Source organism: Typopeltis vanoorti, chromosome 14, assembly GCF_054136105.1.
Source record: "Typopeltis vanoorti isolate ZY-2024b chromosome 14, IOZ_Tvanoo_1.0, whole genome shotgun sequence".
In the NCBI taxonomy this organism is placed as follows: Eukaryota; Metazoa; Arthropoda; class Arachnida; order Uropygi; family Thelyphonidae; genus Typopeltis; species Typopeltis vanoorti.
This window is the reverse complement of record NC_143562.1, coordinates 71,877,579-71,887,564: the sequence shown is the minus strand read 5'-3', so window position 1 is coordinate 71,887,564 and position 9,986 is coordinate 71,877,579.

Below are 9,986 nucleotides of genomic sequence, written 5' to 3'. Positions count from 1 at the left end.
AAGCCGCAAAAAAAGGATATTAGATGGATAATGAGATCGAAACAGAATAATATTGTCTATATCCGTAATTAGCGTTATGTGATTAAAACTAAATCTGTAGTTCCCAATATTATGTTAAAAATAAACTACTTACTCTCCCTGTGATCAACTTCATATAACCAGAAATTGTTCTTTTGTTTTCTTCATTTTCTAAAACAAAAGGTTATGGAACACACTCAATTTTATTTAGAAAACCCTATGAAGTCCGATAACTGAGACATATAGACTGATATATATATATACACTGTATATATATATATATATTTAACTTGTTAAAATGTACATTAGACGATAGGCAAGAAGGACTATTTACATATTATAAGTATATATATATATATATATACTTATAATATGTAAATAGTCCTTGTTGCCTATCGTCTAATGTACATGAGACCTCAATAAAGGTCGAAACCGGTCTTGGTAGTTGCCCCTTGCCTTTAATACAAAACATCATACATCCCCTTCTTGGAGATGTGTTTTGGCATTAAGGGTAAATATTAAGATTAGTGATCGGAACTTGTTCGACCTTTGCCACGAGTTGCCCTGGTCCTGCACTACCTGTGGGATCAGTTAGACTTGCATCAATTGCAGGCGCAAACTTGACTTTTAGTCTGTTTGCTTACTTGGGAAATGGAGTAAAACCAGGTTTAAAAATTGCTTGGTATCGTTAACATATTTATACCCAAGGTAAAAATACTTTCTACATATGTATATATATATATATATATATTATAATATATATATATATATATATATATATATATATATATATATATATTACACAGAAAGAAAACATTTTCCTTTCGGGTATACAATAGAGAATGCAATAAATGAATTCAAAATTTACAGGTCAGTTTCAGTCTGAGTAATCTTTCAGATGAAGCGTATTGTCATCGTCAATCCAAAAGAGGGTACCAGTTGGATTCCACTCCTATATGAATTTCGCGACTGTTCTTGTTTCTTTGGAGTATTCAAGTTCCAATAAAAGCCTGATTTTTAGTCTCCGACGGAGGATATACATGAGGGTTTGTGCAGTGTCAGTGATGGTTGGGTGCTAGAATTTCTTGTCTGTTTTAGGTAGAAGCTGTAGATGACGGCCTTAGCGCAGATGAAGAGGAAATTGCATGTTATGTGTTTGTTTTCTTCTATGTGGACTAAATTCCAGTAGTCGTCTTGGCTGTGTGCGTAGTTACAGGTGTTAGAGGCAGTATTTAGGGCATAGGTGATTATCACTATGTTTGCGGGACAGGTTAGATATGTATGTTCCAAGGTACCTGAAACGTCACAGAATAGAAACTGATCCGTTTCTCGTATCTGAAATTTGTAGAGCTTAGAAGGAGTTGGCAAGATGTTATGCCATAGTCTCCACTGTATGTCGGAATCTGGTTTGGCACACTTTGATTTATATGGCTGATCCCACTGAAAACCGAGTGGCATATGCAGCCTTCCAGATGAGAGGGTTAAGGATGAATATAAGAAGGTAGAAGATGGAGACACTGACATGAGGAAGTGGTATATTTTCTTATAGTTGGAGGGAAGAATTGGAAGTGAGGTTTCAGATTGTACAAGATGAAATATTGGCCCTGGGCAGTTTCTAGAAGGAATACGGATGTTTTAAGGTGTAGCGATATTTGGATAGGCTTTTATAATGGAGGCTTGCAGCTGTTGATATTGCTTTTCAGTTTTTGGGTTCTTCATTGGTAGGCTTGTGAATGCCTTCTACTTTAGGGTCTGGGTTAGGAGGTCCCCTATGACTCTTATTCCTGCCCAGTTCCATGTAGGGAAAAGAAAAGGCTGGCCAGTTGTGAAACGTGTTATGTTTCTGTTCGAAAATAGTGGTTCTGTAAGTACAGCTGACTCTGTTGATCCTGTAAGAGTGTAATGAAATCCTGTGTTTTTCCACCGCTCTAGAGCATCTTTGTAAAAATTAGGTAGTTTAGGAGGAGATGGTGGACTGGCCATTCGGAGGATTGTGGAAATTGTAAGTCCTCTGGTGGATGATTTCGTGATGTAATCGAAGGTGGTTACATAAGTGTGATTGCATTGAAGTGTCTTTAGGAGGAGGATTATCCCGAAGGATCTAATCTTGTTTTCAAGGGAAGTCAGGCCTTGCCCTTACTTGCTGAGTGGCTTGCAGAGTTGAGGGTATGTGGTCCAGTGAGTTTTGTTCCAGAGGAAACGTTTGTTTTTCTTTTGAATGTGGTAGAAAAATTATTCAGGAGGTGTGAGTATTTTGAGGGTATGCCATAAGACACTCGCAGCCATCTGGTTAACTGTTAGTACTCTTTCTCTAAGTGAAGACATGGAACGAACGCTGTTCCATTTACCTAGCACCTGTTTAAAACAGTTTTGCAGCTGTTTCCAGTTTAGTGTGTTATATATTTTGGTGGTGCCATGGTGCACAACTAAGTTTCTTTGTCCTTCGCTTGACCAGGTACATTCGATCGGAGAAACATTTCTAGACTTCCATCTGCCTGACCTCAAGCCCGTGATTTTTGCAGAATTTAATTTGGCCCCAGAGGCTTGTGCATATAATCTGTGTGCTTCCTCGGTTACTGTCATTTCTTTTTCATTTCGGATTATTACAGTGACGTCATCGGCATATGCTGATAAGGTAATTTTTTGATGTGGCTCTATTATGTGGGTTCGTTTGGAGATGATGATGTTGTGTACTCTTTTAAAGAAGGGTTCTATGGCCAGTGTGTATAATTGACCAGAGAGGGGACATCCTTGTTTGATCCCTCGAGAGTATCACAAAGTGCGAGTGAGCCTGTTGTTGATTTTTAAACAGAAGTGTGCATTTCTGTAAAGCAATTGCACAGTTTCAATGATGAGAGGACCATAGCCAAATGCCTTTAGAACTTCATAAAGGTACTCGTGCCCCGCCCTGGCGAAAGCCTTCTCCTGATCAAGGTTGATGAGTGCTAGGTCTTCATGTTGGCTGTTTGCGATGTGGATGAGATCTCTTATTAAATGGAGGTTATCATGTATTGATCTTCCTGGGACAGAGTACGTTTGATGTTGGCCAATAACGCCAGGCAGTGTTGGCTTTAATCGGGTTGCTATAACTTTGGAAATGATTTTGCAATCGGTATTAATTAAGGAGATAGGAAGCCAGTTTCGGATATCCGTGTGGTCTCCCTTCTTTGGTATCAATCATGCTACTGAGGTCGTGACGGATTGTGGGTGGTCATTGATCTCCACAATCCCTCACTTTAAGACTTGGAGAAACTAGAGGGTATGCCATAAGGCACTTGGAAAAACTCTGACGTGAGACCATCAAGGCCAGGTGATTTGTTCTTTGGCAAAGATGTGCATGCGGTTTTCAGTTCATCTAGCGTAAGTTTGTTTTCTAAGTGGTTCCGATCTGTTGAAGAGGTTTTTTTTGTTTCTTTCAGTATTTCGTGAATGGCGTGATGGGATGTTCCTGCAGTGCTGTATGCATTCTTGTAGTATTGTAGGATAGCAGAGGTGATTTTACTTGGATCTTCTGCGATGCTGTCATCTTGAAGTCTGATAGCAGAGATGGAATTTGCTGCCTGGCATTTTTTTTTCCAAAGAGAAAAAATATGTTGTGGGGCCTCTGAAAGATTTATTTGTGCATGCCGCGATCTAAGTAGGGCACCTTTTGCTGTTAATTCTGCTTGACTTTGCATGGCTTGGAGGGCAGTATGATGTTCAGGGCTTTCTTCTGGGAGATACTTGAGCTGTTCTTCAAGTTGTTGGATTCTAGTGTTCTCTGTTGATTTTTCTGGTGACTGTAGATCTGCGTAAAGGCTTTTATTCGTGATTTTAAGTGAGGCCACCATGTTTTCATTGGTTCTCTATCCAATAGCAAAGTTCGAGTGAGTCAGGTTGATTATTAAAGCCTGAGTGTTTATTATATAAGCTGGATCTTTCAGGAGAGTATTGTTGAAGATCCAATAGGCACTTCCTGATTTGGATGCTTCCAAAGATAATGAAAGTTGTAGCTTGACGAAGCAATGATCTGAAATGTAGGATGGGATGTGTGAGAAGTTTATAAATAGAAGCAAGTCGTGTTTGGAAATGTTCAGGGTGTCCCAACATTGACGCAAGAAGTAATTTTGATAGAAAACACAGTTTTTTAATTAAAAATTGTAATTTCTTATTGATTCATAAAGTATACAGTATAGGGTTATGCATGGAATAGCATATCGGGTAAATGGCCCCCACGGCTTTGCTGCCACATACGCACTCTTTTGTCGAAATTTTCCATGACCGTTTTGCATAAATGTGGCTTAATTTCGTTGATACAGCACTCAATTTCCTCCAACTGCTTCGATGTTTTCTGTTGAACGTCTTGTTGAAGGACTGCCGGAGTGTATAAGATCACTAATTGATCCAGTTTCCTTGAATTTTTTAAATTAACCTTTTCACAGTTGATGAAGTGAAATCACTATTCCGACCATATTTTGTACGAAAATTGCGAACTGTAGCTGCCAAACCTTCATTATTTTTAAAATATTGCTCAACAATGAAAACGCGTTGTTCTTTCGTGTAGCGCTCCATTTTTAATAACCCTGAAATGTCAGCTGTCACGCTGTCTTTTTTTTTTCTCGTTGGCAACACTTTACTGCACAAATCGCGCTAAATTTAAATCTTGCGTGAATTATGGGACACCCTGTAGTATCTGTCCAGTCGTGCTTGGTAGGGTGGCCTATTTGTCGCTGTAATTGCTGACCTCCATGTGTAGGATTTCTCATCAGGATGTTGATGCCGAAAGACGTCTGTGAGTTCATTTTCATTTACCAGTGATTGAAGTTAGTTTATTAATTGGCTACGATATTCAGCACACTGTTTCTGTCTTTTTCTTGGTCATGAGTGCAGTTAAAGTCTCCAGCTATTAGATATGTTCTTGGTCTATACTAGAAAGATGGTTTTGAACGAAATCCAGGATTTGTGATGCCAGAGCATCCTGCTGTGGTATATAGAGGTGGACCCATGCAGGGTATTATGGTTGGGTGCTGTTATGTGAGCATACAAGGCATATCCTTGTATATATCAGCAATCACTTTTAGTTTGTAGGGAGATCTATGATGTACACCTAAGCTAACGCTTGCTCCATGATGTTGTTGGGTTGCATAATGCTGTAAGTTATAAGGCCACTCTGCCCATCTTCTGGATAAATTGGATGAGGAGTTGATGTTTGTTTCTTGCAGAAGTATTAGGTCTATATGATATTTTTGTACCTAGTCAAGGACTATTCTGTTGCGAAGAGCAGAGGCACATTCTCTTGCATTGAGAAAGAAAAGACTTATAGACATTATGATTTATGAAAGTTTGATTGTAAGTTTAATCTAATATTGGTCCCGGTACTGTGTTTGTAGCCCATTAATTAGGGAGTAGATTTGCTTACTCCTGTTAACCTCTGCTCTGCTCTTTTTACATTTCAGTCTCGAGTGTAGGTCCTGAAGTTGAGATATTAGTTCCGGGATTATTGTGGTGTATTTAAGGGCTATAGTTAATTAGTGAGGAGAGCCTCGCACTTTCTGTACGAAGGATGACAGCTGCTTCATGGTTAGGGGATCCACAGTATGGGGAAGTTCGCCCTCATTTTCCTCTTCTTCTAGGTCGTCATGTGGAAATACAGTTTCCTCATCGTTTGGGAACTCTGTTTCCCCTTGGCTGGCTGCAGGTGATAAAAGGCCATTTTGATTAGTTTCTTCTATAGGGTGAGGTTTTGAATTAGTGTGAGGCTGGGCTGGTGATTCTGGTTGCTTGGTCTGGGGATTGCTTTTAATTAGTTCGTCCTTGTCATCTCTGTTGGGAGGATCCGTGTTTTCGTGCCGTGAGACTTCGTTATCAGAGCCTTCGATCTCATTACTTGGCAGGCGTTCAAGAGCGACATGAGCGCTGTCTTTTCCAGTTCGGGATTTTCTTTACTCTGAAGTTCGTGATAGGAAAAGAATTTATGGTTTACTTTTTCCTATGCTTTGATTTTCTTCATGTACGATGTTATTCTGTTCAACTGGTTTGCTATTCTGGACTGGGATGTTTGCTGATGAACTGTTGGTAATATAGGGACATTGTTTCCTAATGTGACATCTTCATGACAGAAGAAGCACTGTGATGAGGAAGATAAGTAGAAAGTTTAGGTTATTCCATTTATGTCCGTGTTGATTAATTTTGGCAGGTCGTGTAGTGCGTCGTTGTTTGGAAAGTGCATTAACGCCTGTCTTCGAAAGCTTTTGACATGGGAAAATTCGGGCTTCTTCGTGGCTGCTGACAATATGCGTATTTTTCCTGTGACAGAACCGTATCTTGCTAACAAGGATCTGATGATTTAATGACCACCTAGATTTTTTTTTTTTAGATAGATAGATAGATAGAAAGAATAAAATGTTAATTTTGATAGTAATATTATTCTATTAATATATATATAATTTTCCAAATTCACCCTTAGTGTCATTATTGGAAACACAGACAGAATAAATGAAATTGTAAATTTAATCCAAATGTAAATTTACCAGGATCATTAGCAATAATTGCAAAGATTGTTGCTAATGAGCCTGGTAAATTAATTGATCTCTAATAAAAGAAAGTTTCGTGAATATTTTATATGGCACGTGTTGTGTGAAAAGCAGGGTTTAAACTAGTTTTAACATAAACATTTGAAATCCTGTAATAATTTTATGGCAATTAGTAAACAAAACATTTTTATTTCATTATTTAACTCCCAGGACGGTCACGTTTATTAAAAAAAAGAATGGAAATTGAAAGTATATTTTCACTATGACGCACATTTCGATTTATTTTGAATGATGATTGAAGAATCTAGTGATATGCGACGGGTGTGCTTGTTTCTTATCGGTATTCTGTTCATCTGTCAGTGGTACATGTCTACTTTACAAGACCGGATAAACTCACTTTCAATTGAATATCCCTTGTAAAGAACATTCGCGTCCTAATCGTAATTCAAATACAGCTCTTTCCAAGCTAGGGGTGTTGTCATTACTCTCTGAGGTACGTCGATAATAACAACAATGAGTCTAATGCAGCTAATACTGATTACGTTCATAGGAAAACGAGATACGAATAATACGTACGTAGAATGCGTAGAATATTTTCCTCTTCTTTTTCTTTTCGTTCTTCTGGCTGTTCTACAGGAGTACCTAACGAGAATAGCAAAATTCTCGTGGAAAGGCTAAGACGTTGGTTATGCATTTTTACTAAATAGCTTAAGCAAATCACAACGTATATCAGGATATACATCAAAATGCATTTTAATACACTTCCAATATTTCGGCAACGTCACGTGCCATTTTCACAGGAAATTAAAAACAACACACGTGCACGCAAGCACAACAAACAGTAAACGACTACGAAACCGGAAGCTATTCATTCTCTTAAAAGTCCTGATGGTGTTCCCTAGAGGGCAATGTTGGTATTCTTGGGCGATTGGGCTGAAGGTCTTCTGATGCTGGTTTCTCAAATTTGGGGCAGTCTCATGCAACCAAATTTGTTGAGGTTTGGATTGTTTCTTAGGGCTGAGGCTGATTCCATGAAAACCTTTCGTATTTGAATTTACTACGGTGTATTATCGTGGTTTTCTTCCACGGTATTCTATGGGGGTATCCAGCGCATGGTCTGCAAGACCAGAGTGGCTGCATTGGTGAAACCGGATGTAATCCTTGTGTTCTGAAATTTTGATATTCACTGTCCTGCCTGTTTGGCCAAAGTAAGACAGGTTACAGCTGCAAGGGACCTGGTATACAACAGGTAGGTTTAGGAGGGGGGGAGAGGTTGGTCTTTAGTACAGCTAATAAGCGATGCTAGTTTTTTATATGACCTGTGAAAAGAAGTTAAGTCATGTTTCTTTAGGATTTTTATAATTTTTTTCAACGTACCTCTGATATAGGGTATGGTGATAGATTTAAAGTAATCCTTGTTGTGAGGGGGCGGGTATTGTGGTTTATTGGTTTCAATATTTTTTGGATTTTTTCAGGGGGGGGTAGCCGTTGGCTGAGAAAGTGTTGAGAATGTGGTTTAGTTCTGTGGTTAGGGCATTGTCATTTGAGCAGATAAGTTTAGTCCTGTTGTGTAGTGTCTTAATGACTCTATATTGTTGTGAGGGGGGGGGATTGTTGGTGAATGAATCTGCCAGTATGGGTGGGTTTTCTATAGACTGAGAAAACCAAACCAAGGTTCCATAAGGTTGGCGGGTGACTAGCGTATCTAAGAAAGGAAGGCAGTTGTTTTTTCCTCCTCCCAGGGTGAATTTGTTTCTGGGGTGTTGGATGTTTAAGTGCGTTAGGAAGGAGAGGAGTGCATCGGAGCCATGTGGCCGAATAGCGAACACATCATCAACATAGCGAAGCCATATGGTTGGTTTTTGTGCGGCAGAGTTTAAGGCTTTCTCTTGAAAAGTCTCCATATAAAATTTGCCAATGGTGGGGTGAGTTGAGCACCCATGGCTGTCCCCTCTATTTGTTTGTAGAATTTTCCTTACCAATCAAAATAGCTTGACTTCATTGTGAACTGGCAAAGGGCTGTAATATCGGGAAGAAATTTAACTTGGATTAGCTCTAAGGATTCTTTGAGAAGGACATTTGTGAATAAGGAGAAGACATAAAAACTGACCATTACGTCAATGTGTTTGAGTGTAAGGTTTTCTATGCTGGCTTTGATGTGGACTGAATTTTTTATGTGTGAAGGTGTGTTTCCAGTATAGTGTGAGAGCTTTGGCCAAATGTTTAGTTAGTTTGCATGTGGGGGAATCAATGCCATCCACTATGGAACGAAATGGCACATTTTCCTTATGTATCTTTGGGAGTCCATAAATACGGGAGGGGGGGTTGGAGTTAATTGTTTTTAATTTGTTAGTGACTTATAGAGGCAAAGAAGTGACCTTCATAAGGAGCCCGTGGAGTTTTCTAATTTGTGACTTAGTGGGATTGTCATAATACATACATACATTTATTCTTACCTCACTTCTCTGATAATGTATGTCTAGAATGCTTTTCGATGAGTTTTTTCTATAGGGTTCTCTTTCTCTGTCTCTCCATAGTATGGAATGATCTTATACTTGCATCACAGGCGATTAACTAGAGAATATTTTATGGACTACTTTGGTTTACCTGATCGAGGTACTGATTGTATTTTGAGAGAATGAAATAAAAAATAGTCTGGTTTTATACACCTTAAGGATTTTCACATGGTTACTGAAATAGAGTCAATAAAACGAAGAGAAATATATCCACTGACTTGATTATTGCCAGGTGTGGTTTTAATACGTTCATTCACTGACATGTGTCAAGATTTTGTCAGTTTTTTATAACCGTTTGTAAGAAAGTATTTGTTAGAAATTTGAGGTTTTCTTTAGCTAACTCTTCCTCATCATTAATATGACAAAGGGTATCTTTTCTAGTTTTAAGTAATTGCCAAATTCTTAGGAATTTTAATGATATGAAAAAGGCGTGAAAGTTTTATTAGCACATGTTGAGATTAAGGTAGTCCCGTCTTTAGTCTCTTGTGTGTGTGTGTGTGTGTGTGTGTGTGTGTGAATACACACATGGGTATGAAGAAATGCCAAGTTATATAGGAGCAAATGCCTGTTCTGGTACATGATTGTGTATGACTGCTTGACCACACCTTGGAAACTGTTAGAAGAATTAATGCTATGATTCACATTTGAATATGTATTTGAAAATCAAGTTTCTCTTGGTCCGATAACAGCGCTCTAACATTTCGCATCGCTCAGAGTTTTTTTTTTTTTTTCTGTTGAGGCATCATTTAGGAAATAATTTTTCAAACCCTCTAGCCATAGCGCTTGACCTTTCCAGAATAGATTGATTTACAGCATAGTTCCTGAATTTATTTATGTCCATAGAAACAGCTTTGTGTTTTCAAACAGAGCTTTATCAGTAATGCCACTATATCTTCATTATACATTTTTTAGACAATATTGAAAATGTACTTTTGATTCC